A 12,938-nucleotide genomic window follows, 5' to 3' on the forward strand; every position below is an offset into this window, starting at 1 on the left:
CCAGCAGGCCAGAGTTAGAGCCTGGTGGAACACTCTTATGCTCATTCCGCACATGCAGAATAATGCACTTTCAAACTGCTTTCAGTGCTCTTTGAAGCTGTGCGGAATGGCAAAATCCACTTGCAAACAGTTGTGAAAGTGGTTTGAAAACACATTATTTTGCATGTGCGGAAGGGGCCTATCAAATTTTAAAGCCATTTAGGCTTTCAACCATCACCACATCTTCTGACAGTGAATTTTACCATTTTAATTTCTCATTGATTAAAGTGCCCATCCTGAATCTGTCGTCTATGAACTTCAGTGGGTGCCCCCAAGAATGTTCCCAGACTGAATATGCATTCAGCCAGTCTTCCGGTTCATCCCCAGATACTTCAAGAGCAGTACTAACTTTGCTATCGCTCCCACCCCAACTTAAAAGACTTCAGGGGAGTTGGCTATTAATTTATTTATCTTCCAAAATGTATTCAAGGTAAAATTCTATCTTTGCATTATGACAGAGCCATTAATTACAAACTGGGAGCTTGAGCGTTATGCAGTTTAGAACTTTTCACAATTAAAAGTTTTATTCCTGGAGGAACTGGAAAACAAATGAAACACCACCAGCAAATTAAAGGCTTTATAGGTCAGCCATCCCATTAGGTCTCTTTAGGGATGGTATTCTCACATAAAGCATGCCATAACCTATTTGCATAATGATTCCATCTAAACTGTGCCTTCTGCTCGTTTATGGTGTGTTGTTTATCCTTCTGTGGAGCTGATACTGTAGAAATTCAGGGAATGCAGACGCTGTGCTATTTATGGCAAGCAGAAACACTGCCATGTTCAAATACATTTATCGCCAGCTATAGCGACACCAAGACAACAGCAACAAATTAGGACACAGCAATCAATTTGCATCATTATAATAATTTTATCACAGCCTCTCTCTCTCTCTCTCTCTCTCTCTCTCTCTCTCTCTCTCTCTCTCTCTCTCAGGGAAGGGGGGACTTTTGCACCAAGTGAGTTTCCCAAGCAAATCAAGGCCAATGACACATAGTTCTGGGTCATAGAAAATACAAAAACCAGCATTTGGTGATCCCAGAATTAGTCATCTGAGAAATGGAAGAAGCAAAATAAAAGATACTTCCACATGGTGGGCAGCCCAATCCAGATGGCGGGGGGGGGGGAGGGAGGGAGCTTTGTGGTGGCTGGGGATGGCCTCCAAAAGGGATTTGATTGGACAGAAAGGAGGGAAAAATTAAAAATGAGCTTTCAAAAGGGATGCTAAATCTAGATAAAATGTAGAACATGCCAAGATGTGTGGAATGAATCCCACGGTTCCTATTCCTGTAGACTGACTGAACCAGACCATGGTTGGGTCAATTTTTAGGTGATGGTTTGCAGACCTACATTACTGAGAGCTATGTGGAGAAAAGTATGAAGACATCAAAGACTGAATAATGTGTCACATATACTGGTGTGTTTATATATAATTAAATTGAATGTAATATCTTGAAGGCACAAAGCTAGTGACCTGAGCCACACTTGTAACAACTGTGAAGAAAGATACTGAAACAACTTGAATAAAATAGCCACTCAATACTAGCTTCTTGTTTAATATTTATTCTTTTGTCAACATCAAGGTTTTTTTGTTCCTGTAAATAAAAACTTGTTTCATTGTTAAAGTTACTCAGGCTAATCCATGGTTCTCTCTGATCGAAAGAAAGATTGAATCACTTGGTATATCTCTCGACTCGCTTTTCCCGCTATCTAGTTCAGAATCCTACAACTTGTTAAAACAAAAATTGTTGGAAAGCGAATGGATTAATTTATTTAGGGCTGCTATGAAAACTTGTTCACCCTTACATCTTTCAATACCCCTATATCAAAACAGGATGGCTCCCTATTTGTATTTTTTGACTAATCCAATGCAGAGAAGAGCCCTCACACTTGCTCGCTTCAATGTTTTCCCCTCCGCTTTATTGCGTGGTAGATTTAACAACTTGGAAATGAGCGAAAGGGTATGCTCTTGTGGTGAACAACAGATTGAAACATTGGCACATCAACTGCTTTGCTGCCCTAAATCTGCTAATATCAGATCAAAATATTCCAACATTCTTTCTAGGATACCTAGTGAAATGGAAGAATCAAGTAGACTTCCTTTTCTTCTGGACAATTCTGACAATGAAACTTGTGAATTGGTTGCACAATTTTTACTGGAGGTGATGCACAATCAATAATTTATATTTTATCTTAAACCTTTGTATTTGTATACCTTTTATCTCAGGTTTTTTATTGTGTTATGATTATTGTTATGCCAAATAAAGGCTTATTATTATTATTATTATTATTATTATTATTATTATTATTATTATTATTATTATTATTATTATTATTATTATTATAAAGTGGGGAAAACACAAAGTGGTAGAGTAAAGGAAAATCAACACATTCATGCTACTGCATCACAACACTAACAAACTAAAGGACTTCTCAGGCAAAGCAAGTGTGACAGTTGCAATGTTTGGGGGCGAGGGGGAATCTCAGAGCACAGGTGGGCAGAGGGAAGGTACTTGGGGATGAATGTGGTGAAATATAAATATTATAAATATTAATAAACAAGAAGCCAATACTGAGTGGTTAATATATACAAGTTGTTTCAGTGTCTTTCTTCATAGTTGTTACAAGTTTGGCTCAGGTCAGTAGCTTTGGGCCTTCAAGATGTTACAGGGGGCTCAGGAATTGCTACCAAATTCTCCAAAAGTTGTGAATTCTTCAAGCAGTTTCAAATTCTGCTGCCTTTCTGTAGTACAGAATAGCAACATGCACCTTCTTCTGTCTTTGGGAGTTTGACTCTTCTCCATTTTAGACGTTTTCAAGCAACTGCAGAAGACAACTTGTTTCTACATAAAATGTTCAGTTCTAATGAGAACTGTGTTTCTCATTCTGAATCCAAAAGAATCCAAATGTGGCACATGTGGCCTGTGTTTAATCTGTTGCTTCCTCATTACAGCTGCATCACTGTTCAGCAAGTGTAAAGTATTATGTTTTCATTAGAGAACTTCCCAGGAAAAACTTGGAGAACTTTTTTGTAACAAATCTGAATCTCCATATTGAAACCACAAACCACAGCAGGAGTTGTCCCTTTAAAACTTTGACATTCCAGAGATAGGTTTACAGTAAATTAGAGAGGACCACAATTCCACCAGGAGGATGACTATGTTGTCACATCTGCATAAAAAACCAAGAATGTTACATCCGATCTTGTTAATGCAGGAATGATGCCAGTGGAGACTCAAGACTCCCAGCTGTAATGCTCTAACTAAGTCTGAGCAGATGTTGTTCAGATCAAGATAGACTACCATTGGGTACTCCATCGCTGCCAACTGTACAGCTCTTTGTACCTTTATAGTAGAAATGAATATGCTCATGGCTTGTGCAGTTTATAGGTCTCAGGATGACACTAGGACAAAAGCTGACAAATGTTAATATTTATACTTAAACTCGGAGAACTGCCAAAGAGGTTAACTTCTAAGTATGCATAAGGCATCACTACCCAATCCTACAGGCTGGCTGTCTCAGATATTCCAATGGTTAGGCTCAGATATTCCAATGGAGCAGGGAAAAATGGGTAGTGTACCTTAAAGCATACCAGTTGCTATATCCTGCTCCATAGGCTTGGAAGAATACCTGCTTCTGATGTTTATCTGCTATGATCCGGTTAGCCTATCTGGGATGTTCCCAGTACACCTAGATAGATAGATTAGATAGATTAGATAGATTAGATAGATAGATTAGATAGATTAGAGAGAGAGAGAGAGAGAGAGAGAGAGAGAGAGAGAGAGAGAGAGAGAGAAAGGCAACCAATATAGGAGCATCTGTGGTTCAGTGAAAGAGCCTCTGATTGTTTTGCATGCATCTCCAGTTAAAAGGACCAGGCAGTAGACAATGTGAAAAACAGCTACCTGAAACCCTGGAGAAATGCTGCCAGTCTCTGTAGACGATACTGACCCTGAAGAATAGTTCAGTATAAGACAACTTCATGTGTCCTCACACATTGTAAGAGTTTCCAGTTCCAATTAAAAATGATGCTTTTGACTTTTAACAATCTGGGCCCAGGGTAGCTTCCATACAGACCTATCCAGAGAGTAGAGTTATCTTCAGAGTCCCTTTCACATATGCCTACATCGATCACAGAAAAGAACACCTTCTTGAGAACAATGCCATGACTTTTTATTGTCCTACCAACAGAACTCCATCTTGTCATATTTTATTTATTTATTTAGAAAATTTAAATGCTGCTGTGACAGACTTCACAGGAAAAGTGTATTTAAAAAGTGCAGGCCTATTGGTAGCCATTATTGTTTACATTTCAGAGTGAGGAAAGAGACTCAAAAACAGGGAAGCCACCTGATTAGACATGGTATCCTACACTCTAATTGGTTAAACAACTTGATGACACAGAGAGGGAAAGGGATATCTCTCTGGAAAAGAGAAGTTTGAGGGCTTTTGGATGTGGATGTCTATGAGTGAACACTTAAGTGCCTTTACTGTGCTAAACATAATATCTCTGAGGACAGTAGTTCAATCAAGGTATGTGACTGGTTCTACTGGTATCAGCTGGAGCTGATGTACAACTAAAGTCACCAGTGCCTGTAATCTGGTCTGAAACCAAATTGAAAGGGTCTAAATGTTGGAGTTGGTGGGCAGGAGTTGGGGGGCAGAGTTGGTGGAGTTGGTGGACAGAGCCCAGACATGGAGAGCAAACAATAGGACAGCTTAGAGATACATAGCGCTCTCCCCCCCCCCCGCCCCATTGTCCAGGCATGCAGAAGTAGTTTATTCCAACACTAAATCAGATGAGTCATCCAGGAAAGTGTGGAGTTGTTCTGCAGCAGCTCTGTCTGGTTGCTCAGAAAGGACACATTCTAAACCAGGACAAATGATAAACCAGGTGATTATTGGCCATTTCATTCTCCTCAAACACATTTTATAAAGTAGTGTATGGATGACCACTTGGTTTAATGACCCAGGGAAAGTGCTCCGATTCAGTAGTTGATATAAGATGGACATCAGGTTCATTAATGTGATCTTTGGCTGTTTCCCCACGGCGGTGGAAGGGGTCGGGTCGGCAAAGATGACACCGACCCGACCCCTCTGGGACCATTTGCATGAATGGTCCCAGAACCTCCCGGGACGACGGCGCAGAGCTGCGCCATTGTCAGGCCGACCTACCTGTCCTGCAGCCCTCCGGCACGTTGCCGAGGCCAGGGGACACGCCCCCCTGCCCTGCACGACCACTCTGGAGTTGCAGGGCAGAGGGGGCATGTCCCCAGGCCTCGGCGATGCGCCAGAGGGCCGCAGGACAGGTAGGTCGCCTGGACATGGGGGGAGGGAAGGTGCCGTGGAGCCGCTGCCATTCGCACAGCAGAGGCTCCAAGCTGCCGTTTTCCAAAAACCTTGCGAGGTTGGAGGCGAGGTTGGAAAACGAGGTTGGAAAACGGCAGCCCAGCGCCTTTCTTCATACTGGCGGAGCCTGTAGGAAGCGCCCTTGACTCGCGAAAAGCAAGCTTCATGCCTGTGCGAACGGCTCCCTGGGGACGGCGTTTTTGCCATCCCCAGGCCGCCGTATTCCGCCCGTGCTGTAGGAGATGGGATGGTATATTAAATCTGATATATAAAATCATTCCATGTTTTCAGCAACCCAGATTCTCAAGGAACCAAAATACAAGTAGTGGACTTCACAGATCTCAAGATCCTGTCAAAATCCATTGTGTTTATTTAGGTTGAATTGATTCATAAATGAACCAGACAGTATATTGGGAATTTCTTGGTTGTCAGCTCTAGAAGCAGTGCAGTTCTAGATTTTTTTTTTCCTGGTAAACTGACACTTGAATAACTGTTAATTTTACATGATGTCACTAATCAAGAATAGCTTTATAAAATGTATTGGCTTAAACAAAGGTTCCTTAAAGTCCTGGAGCCTAATTTCATGCTTTATTCAGTCTTTGAATATATTTTTCAGTCTGTCAAGCCAATGTCCACATTGAAAGAACCCATTATCTTCTTATATTCACACCAAGATGTTTCTTATTGAAAATGTGATGCTATTACATCCTATTAATAAAGCTGTCAGCTATCAACTTGTCCATCTAAGCATGGCCTGTGGGCTTTCAACACACGTTCAGGTGGATGTGTGAACATACCAGAATGCCTGGCACTGAACTGAAGGTTACAGTGTACTTTGCTCTGACACATGTCAGAACACGTGCAAGTATGAGTTTTGGATTCGATTAGAAAGCAGCTATCCTAAGGCAATGTTCTGTCTTGTCAGCTTCAATCCTGTTTTGGAAATGGATATATTTCTGAGAGCTTTTCCAGGACACCAACCTCTTTCCAGAATAGCCTATTAATTGCTGTGTTTTCTACAGCAAAGGTGCCATTCCAGCTGTGCTCCTTTACTCTTTTTCTTTGCACCACTGAAATAATCATCATGTTAAATACCCTAGAGAATCAGACCTTGACTCAGTTTAGCTTGATTTCTGTGTCTCCATTTTGTTTGTAGAGGTGAGACCAAATTTCAAAAGATGCATGGTTCAGTTTGAGTAGCCCTGTTTCAAATTAGTCTTTCCCTTGTGCGAAATGGACATGAGACTCTTCATTTTCTCACCTGCTTCTCTTCTTGCAAACTGAATGATTCCCATTTGAGTTTATATATTTTCTCAATGTAATTTGGTGTCAATTCCAACTAAATGTGCATATAGCCCTGCTTTGATGAAAAGGTCAATAAATGCTGGAACTGTATTGACTTCTGTTCTATGTTTACTATCAAGATAATGTCTTGCAACTGGGTAGTTTAAATATCAGAGAAATCAGTGTTTCTGTTCAGGGCTTTGGCTACTTCAAACCTGTATGCAAAAAAGTATAGGATCAAAACAGTGGATGATCCTAGAGAGGTCCAAACCGTGGCTAACCTTGAGGTACCTGGGCTCTCCAATTCCCACCAGGGTCATCAGGGACACACAGCCAACAGCAGCCACTTAGCCAGAAATGGAGCTATTGAGAATCCAAAAAGGAGATAAGTCTATTATTAGTCACCCCCAGAGCTTCAAGACTGAAAGAGGCAAAGTTTAGCTCAGAATGTGTGGCTGGTCACCTGGAGCTGCAAGATATTAGAGGACAAGGTCACCTAAACCCCACCAGAGGCAGGGTATACCTCCTCTCCCAGCCCCTACCACCAATCAGGGAGACTTATCAATAGTAGGGGAAAGCCTAGGACAATGATACACAAGCATTTCTGGCAACATCATTTCAAGTGCACAGGAACGGATGTCAGTGCATCACTGGGATTCCACTGTGTCACTGACCTAGGCCTTCCAGTGAAGAAGGGTTGGTTTTTATAGCACACTTTCCTCTACCATAAGGAATCTGAAAGCAGCTTACATTCACATTCCCTCCCCACACCCACAATAGGCACCTTTTGTGGTAGGTGGGACTGAGAGAGTTCTGAGGGAACTGTGACTAGCCCTATGCCACCCAGCAGGCTTCATGTGGAGGAACAAGGAATGAACCTGGTTCTCCAGATTAGAGTCCACCACTACATCTTGCTGACTGGCTGAAAAGTCCCACCCACCCATCTACATTTACTATGAATGTCACAAGATTCAGTTTAGCAGCAACTGACTGCAGATGTCAGCCGTCTGCTACCATTGTGGACACCAACTGCTATAAATAGCCTTTGTTCAGCTCCAGTTTTTGTGGGATCAACTGCTCTAGGGAGACAGTGCTGTACTAGTGAACTGCTTTTAATATTTAATCATGTGTGTAAGCTGCCCTGAGTCCAGCTTTGGCTTGAAAGGGTGGGGTAGTAATACAATTAAAATAAAATAAATATATTAGTAAAGCTGGTGTTATATCTGTAGTTCTTAGAGCCAAACAAAGAGGAAGACAGATGTTTATCTCCCATGCCAATAAGATTATTTTAAACGATGATGTGATTTTAAGTGATGGGGAATTAACTTCATTCCTCTGAGGTTTTGTCCCCTTCCTCTCATCCCCAAAACCATGCTGTCAGGTACTCTCCCAACATCTGTAGCCTTCAGGTTACTGCAGTTCTTGTTTCTTTGGGATCTTGTTGAATATAGTCTAAATTTTCCAATTCCACTAGCAAGATATTTTACATAATATGCAATTGATAGATAAGATTTAGTTACAACTTTTCACCAATTAAAAACATAACAAAACCATGCAATTCTAGCATGTATGTACAGTGTTTCAATTACTAAAACACAAAAGTAGCCATTTATATCAACACTGTGCCCTAGCATGGGTTTCCCTTCTTTTCAAGGTGTCTGCATGTGGGGAAATAAAAGGCCGGTGCATGCATTTGTTTCTGTGTCTTCCTGGTGGTTTTTATTCCACTTCATTTTCATGTGAAAAGAAGCCAGATTTCTTGAAACGCTTCCAGCAGGAGAATCATGGGATTACCAGCACTTTAGTTTAGGACCCCAAACTTGTTGATACGATGAAGAGTGCATTGGCCATCCCAGCTAAAAGCAGCAACCGAATAACCGGGGGCAGCCATTGCTGCCGGGGTGAGCCAAGGAGCAAAAATAAGTTGCAAGCATGGCTTGGCGGCATGCTGCAGAATTGGGGTGCATTGATTGGCTCCCGGCCGTAAAAGGCGGGAGGAGCTTGGGGTATATAAAGAACGCCTCACCCCAGATCTCGTCCATGCTTCCTGTCGACGCAGACTCCAGAGAGCAGTGGCCCCCCCCCCCTCCCCCTTTTTTTGGGGGGTGGGTTTGTGGTTACTACTGGCGCCGCCCCGGCAGGGTTGGAAACGGGGGTCGCACATCTTGGGAGAAAACGAGCCTTCCCGCAGGTTCTCTTCCCAGGCTTGTGCCACTGTGGAAGGGCCGGGGGTGGGAGACGGAGCAGGCTTGCAGGCTGGCAGGCCGGGTCGCTGTCCGACACCCCAGGGAGTGGGAGTTTGGGTCGGGCCGATAGGGCTGCCATGGAGCTTAGCCGATGCCCGACACTACGCAGCAAGCACGGAGAGGAGGGCGGGCCGGTAGGCGGCCATGGGCTTAGCCGGTGCCCGTCTCCTCAGCAAAGGCGGGAAGGGTGGAAGCTGGAGTGATATCTCTGGGGCTTCCCTTCCTGACAGTTCCCAATATAGATTGGGATACTTGATGTGCGACCCGTTTGCCGCCCAGCTTCCTTTTGTATATAGTTGAAGTTTTGATCATGTTATTGATAAATATATATTAATAAATTGGGCTGCGGCCCAATCCTTTTCCAGCCTGTCATTGTCGTGTCTTTATTTGAGCGAAGAAAGGTCTCACCATCTGCAGCAATGAAGAGTGCATTGGCCATCCCAGTAGGAAATGAGAAAGACCCGACATGAGATTGATAGATTCAATAAAGGAAGCCACAGACTTCAGTTTGCAAGACCTATTCATAACAGGACATTTTCGATATTAATTCATAGTGTTGCTATAAGTTGGAAGTGACTTGACAGCACATAACACATACTTTGGTCACAACCACATAATGGCTATCATGAGGAAGCGTTTACAAGAAATCGAGAGATTTTGAGCCAAGCATCTTCCTATAATGAAGGAAACTGTTACTGAATAACTTCTCATTGTAGCTCCAAAAGCCATTCCTTCTAGAATTCTTCTGAAGGACATCATGCTTCAGTTAGATGGTTGAAAGTCAGGATTGTCCTTTTACTTTAGGAAGAAATGGCTTAGGGCAGAAAGTACACTGGTAGGTATTATGGAATCCAAGAGGGTCAAGTGGAGTTAGAGAACTGCATTCTCTTTTGAGAGTAAGTTCAAGTGTCTCCCCAGATAAGACCTATCTAAAGCTTAGCCTATTCGGTCCCTGTGTAAGAGACTGTATGTGCACATTTAAGTCACTTATAAAACTTGGCAGCTGTTTTAGGTTGAGTCTGTCTAGCCTAGTATTGTCTACAGTTGGAAGCATCCTCTCCTGGTCTTGAAACAAACTCAACAGCCTCCTTCTAGTGTTCAAACCTGGAACCTTCTATGTACAAAAATATGAAACTCTATCAGTGATCCACCTTTCTCCAACATGCAGCCATCAGGAAGACAGTGTTAATATTCAGTGGATGCATGTACCAGTTTTACCATACATTTGTTAATCCATACATTTAAAAAAAAAGATGCAAATTACAGGAATATGGGAGCATACACATTTTTTCCTTGTAATAAATAAACAAGTGTTCAGTCCTCATTGTTTTTGGTTGTTTTGTTTTTTTTCAGTTGCTGAAAATTCACCAACTATTGGGTTAGTGCGTCCAGCCATCCAATTTTATGCATGTGTAACCCCTATGATCAGAATGGGTTGACCCAGAAAGGGGTGGAGACTCTAAGCCGGAGAAGGCTGCAAAAACTGGTGAAGTTGGAGGAAGCAAGGCTACCAGGCTGGGACCTTGATTTAATCCGTTATAAGCTCTTAACACCTTGTTTAAGGGCTTGCTATGTATGTAATTGATGGGAGTTCGTTTGGGGACCTTCATCATCTTGGATTCCATTCACCAAGCCTCTGAAGTCTTCATAAGCCAACCACCAGCAGGAAGAATTGGACTTTGCATTTATCAGTAGTTTGTCAAGATAAGGACTTGAAATGCAACTTAGAAGGACTGTAAATTGTTAATGTTAAATGTAAATGTTAAAAGTTTTATTTGTTAAGTAAACCATTTTGTTTTAAAATTTAGTTCTTTGCAACTCCTTCCAAGTTCTGCCCCACAGAACCCACAGTTAGAGGTTACACATGCATTTCAGGGGACCATTTTTGTTCCAAACACCAGAAGTGGAGATCTCAAGCTGAAATAAGGCCGGGGGGGGGGGGGGGGGGATTAGGAAGTCTGTCCTGCAGTTTGTCACAGATTTACCCCTCTAGTTAAGCCTGCTTTGGAAACAGAGATCTCCTTCTCCTCCTCACCCCAAAAGAGTGCAAGAATGAAGGTCCCCTCTGGTTACATATTTGTAGAATTGTGTGGCTCTGTGCAACAGCAAAGTCGAGATAGATAAAATATGCATTGAAAGAGAGAAAGAGAGTGGAAAGAACAAAAATCAATAAGGAGGTCTTAAAAATTCCATTAGCCTTGGAGGCATCAGTGACTCCTAGAACATGCCAACAAATTAAGTGTTTTATTTGACAATTTGCTCAATTATTTCATAAATAAGTATGTACTTACCCGGCCTAGTAATTGGCAGCACAGGAGGCTGGCCACTAGAAACTAGAGGGTTGCAAGATCGAGGTTCTCATTAACTCGGCAAGTGGAGAGAGGCGACCTGATAAAGTAATAGGTTGGATGCATTATGTATGGGACAAAGCTCTGGCTCAACTAACTTTCATTCACTGATGGAAAAAAAAAAGTTAAGGTTTCAGGAGTAGAGATGGCAGCACTTCAAGTTGCTGAAAAGCAGTAAACAGAATTTTGAAAAGCCACGATGTCCTGAAACTTGCAGAAGACTTTTTTTCATCAAGCCCTGGATTTAGAACTCTCTTTTTTGGGGGGGCAGAACTTTCAAATCTCCATGGTGATGCGTTTTCCTTTGGCTGCCTTTGAATCAGGGCAAAAAGAACTTTCTGAATCCATGGTAGGTTTATTTTTCCCCCTCCCACTGAATAAATAAAATATAATTTCTGATTTTGATGAAAAAGGATTTTATTTGGCAAAGTGATAAAAATGGAGGGAGAAGTACAAGTCAGTCTCACAGGAATAATAATTTCATCCATATAAGAAACTAGGATTTCTTAAATAGAACCATCTTGGCTTTTTCTTTCTATACTTCCTTGGAATTTTTTTTTAAAAAAAACACCTCTTGGCTTTTTTGTCTGCAAAGTGGACATTTTCTTTTTCCTGCTTCCACAACCCCTCCCCTTAGATCACTTACTTCCATTTTTGCAGCAGTTTGTGCCTGCCATTTTCTGCAGCTTGAGAGTCTGTGTTGCTGCCTTTTCCTGCATTTGTTCCCCATGGAGGTTTCCCCTGCTTGCAGCTCACGTGATTGCTATTTGTTTGTAAAATGGTCATGAATAAAGTTTGTTTTTCCTGGTGACCCTGCACGTGTGGTCTTCTTCTTCTTCTGTTTAGAAGCAGGTGTATTTGCAGCTACGCAGACACCATCTGAGAATTGCAGGCCTCAGAGGACTGGTCTACCTCCCATTAAGCAGCATTGGGCAGAGGACAGGTCTACCCAATGCTTCTTAATGGGAGGTTGACCAGTCCTATGAGCAGCTATGATTTTCAGATGGCATCTGTATAGCTACAAATACACCTCCCTCTAAACAAAACACACACACACCACACAAGTGCAGGATTTAAGCAAGTGCTCAGGGGGGTGGGGGGGTGGAAGGTGGGAAAAAGAAAATGACTCCTACCTATTTGTGTTCTCACAGCCACGTAGGAGATATCTTAAAGACGAATTCTGGAAAAAGAGTCCACATTTTAGCAACTTTAAAATTAGATGGCTTGAGCAAAAATAAAATATCCTGAGGACGCCTTGGGGGAAAAGCTGTGTGGACTACCTCCCCAAGATGCCTTTCTTCCCATCCTCAGGATGTCTTGTTTAGAAAGGTTCGTTGTGTGGGGTTTTTTGTAGCAAAGGTGCAGCTCTTTAGTTTCAGTAACTAGCAGTTACCAAGTGGCTTCTCTTCAGCAAAATTGCTATTGAATTTTTACCTGAAGGAAGGCGAACATGAGCTTTCTGCTTGGGTAAGCATACAAGGAATAACAATGGAAGCAACACGTTCTGATATGACTAACAAAAATTTTGGGTAGGGCATGTGTGCATGAACATATTTTTCCTCAGTATGTGCTAGATTCTCTTCATACCTAGTTTACCTGTTCGTCTTTCTAGTTTATACATCCCACCGGTCTGCATTCCACCATCCTGTTTGCTTCATGCTCTCTTGATCAC

The 12,938-nt window shown here is 42.2% G+C and overlaps 1 long non-coding RNA gene across 2 annotated transcripts in view; it reads right to left on the reverse strand.

Annotated features, from left to right (window-relative positions):
* LOC125442837 overlaps positions 1-11,424 on the reverse strand; it is a 96,805-nt gene extending 85,381 nt beyond the window's left edge. For both annotated transcript variants that reach the window (XR_007246039.1, XR_007246038.1), the window contains exon 1: positions 11,210-11,424. This is a non-coding gene — a long non-coding RNA (uncharacterized LOC125442837). The remainder of the gene's footprint in view (positions 1-11,209) is intronic.
* Positions 11,425-12,938: the final 1,514 nt, after the last annotated feature.

Source organism: Sphaerodactylus townsendi, linkage group LG13 (assembly GCF_021028975.2).
Source record: "Sphaerodactylus townsendi isolate TG3544 linkage group LG13, MPM_Stown_v2.3, whole genome shotgun sequence".
In the NCBI taxonomy this organism is placed as follows: Eukaryota; Metazoa; Chordata; class Lepidosauria; order Squamata; family Sphaerodactylidae; genus Sphaerodactylus; species Sphaerodactylus townsendi.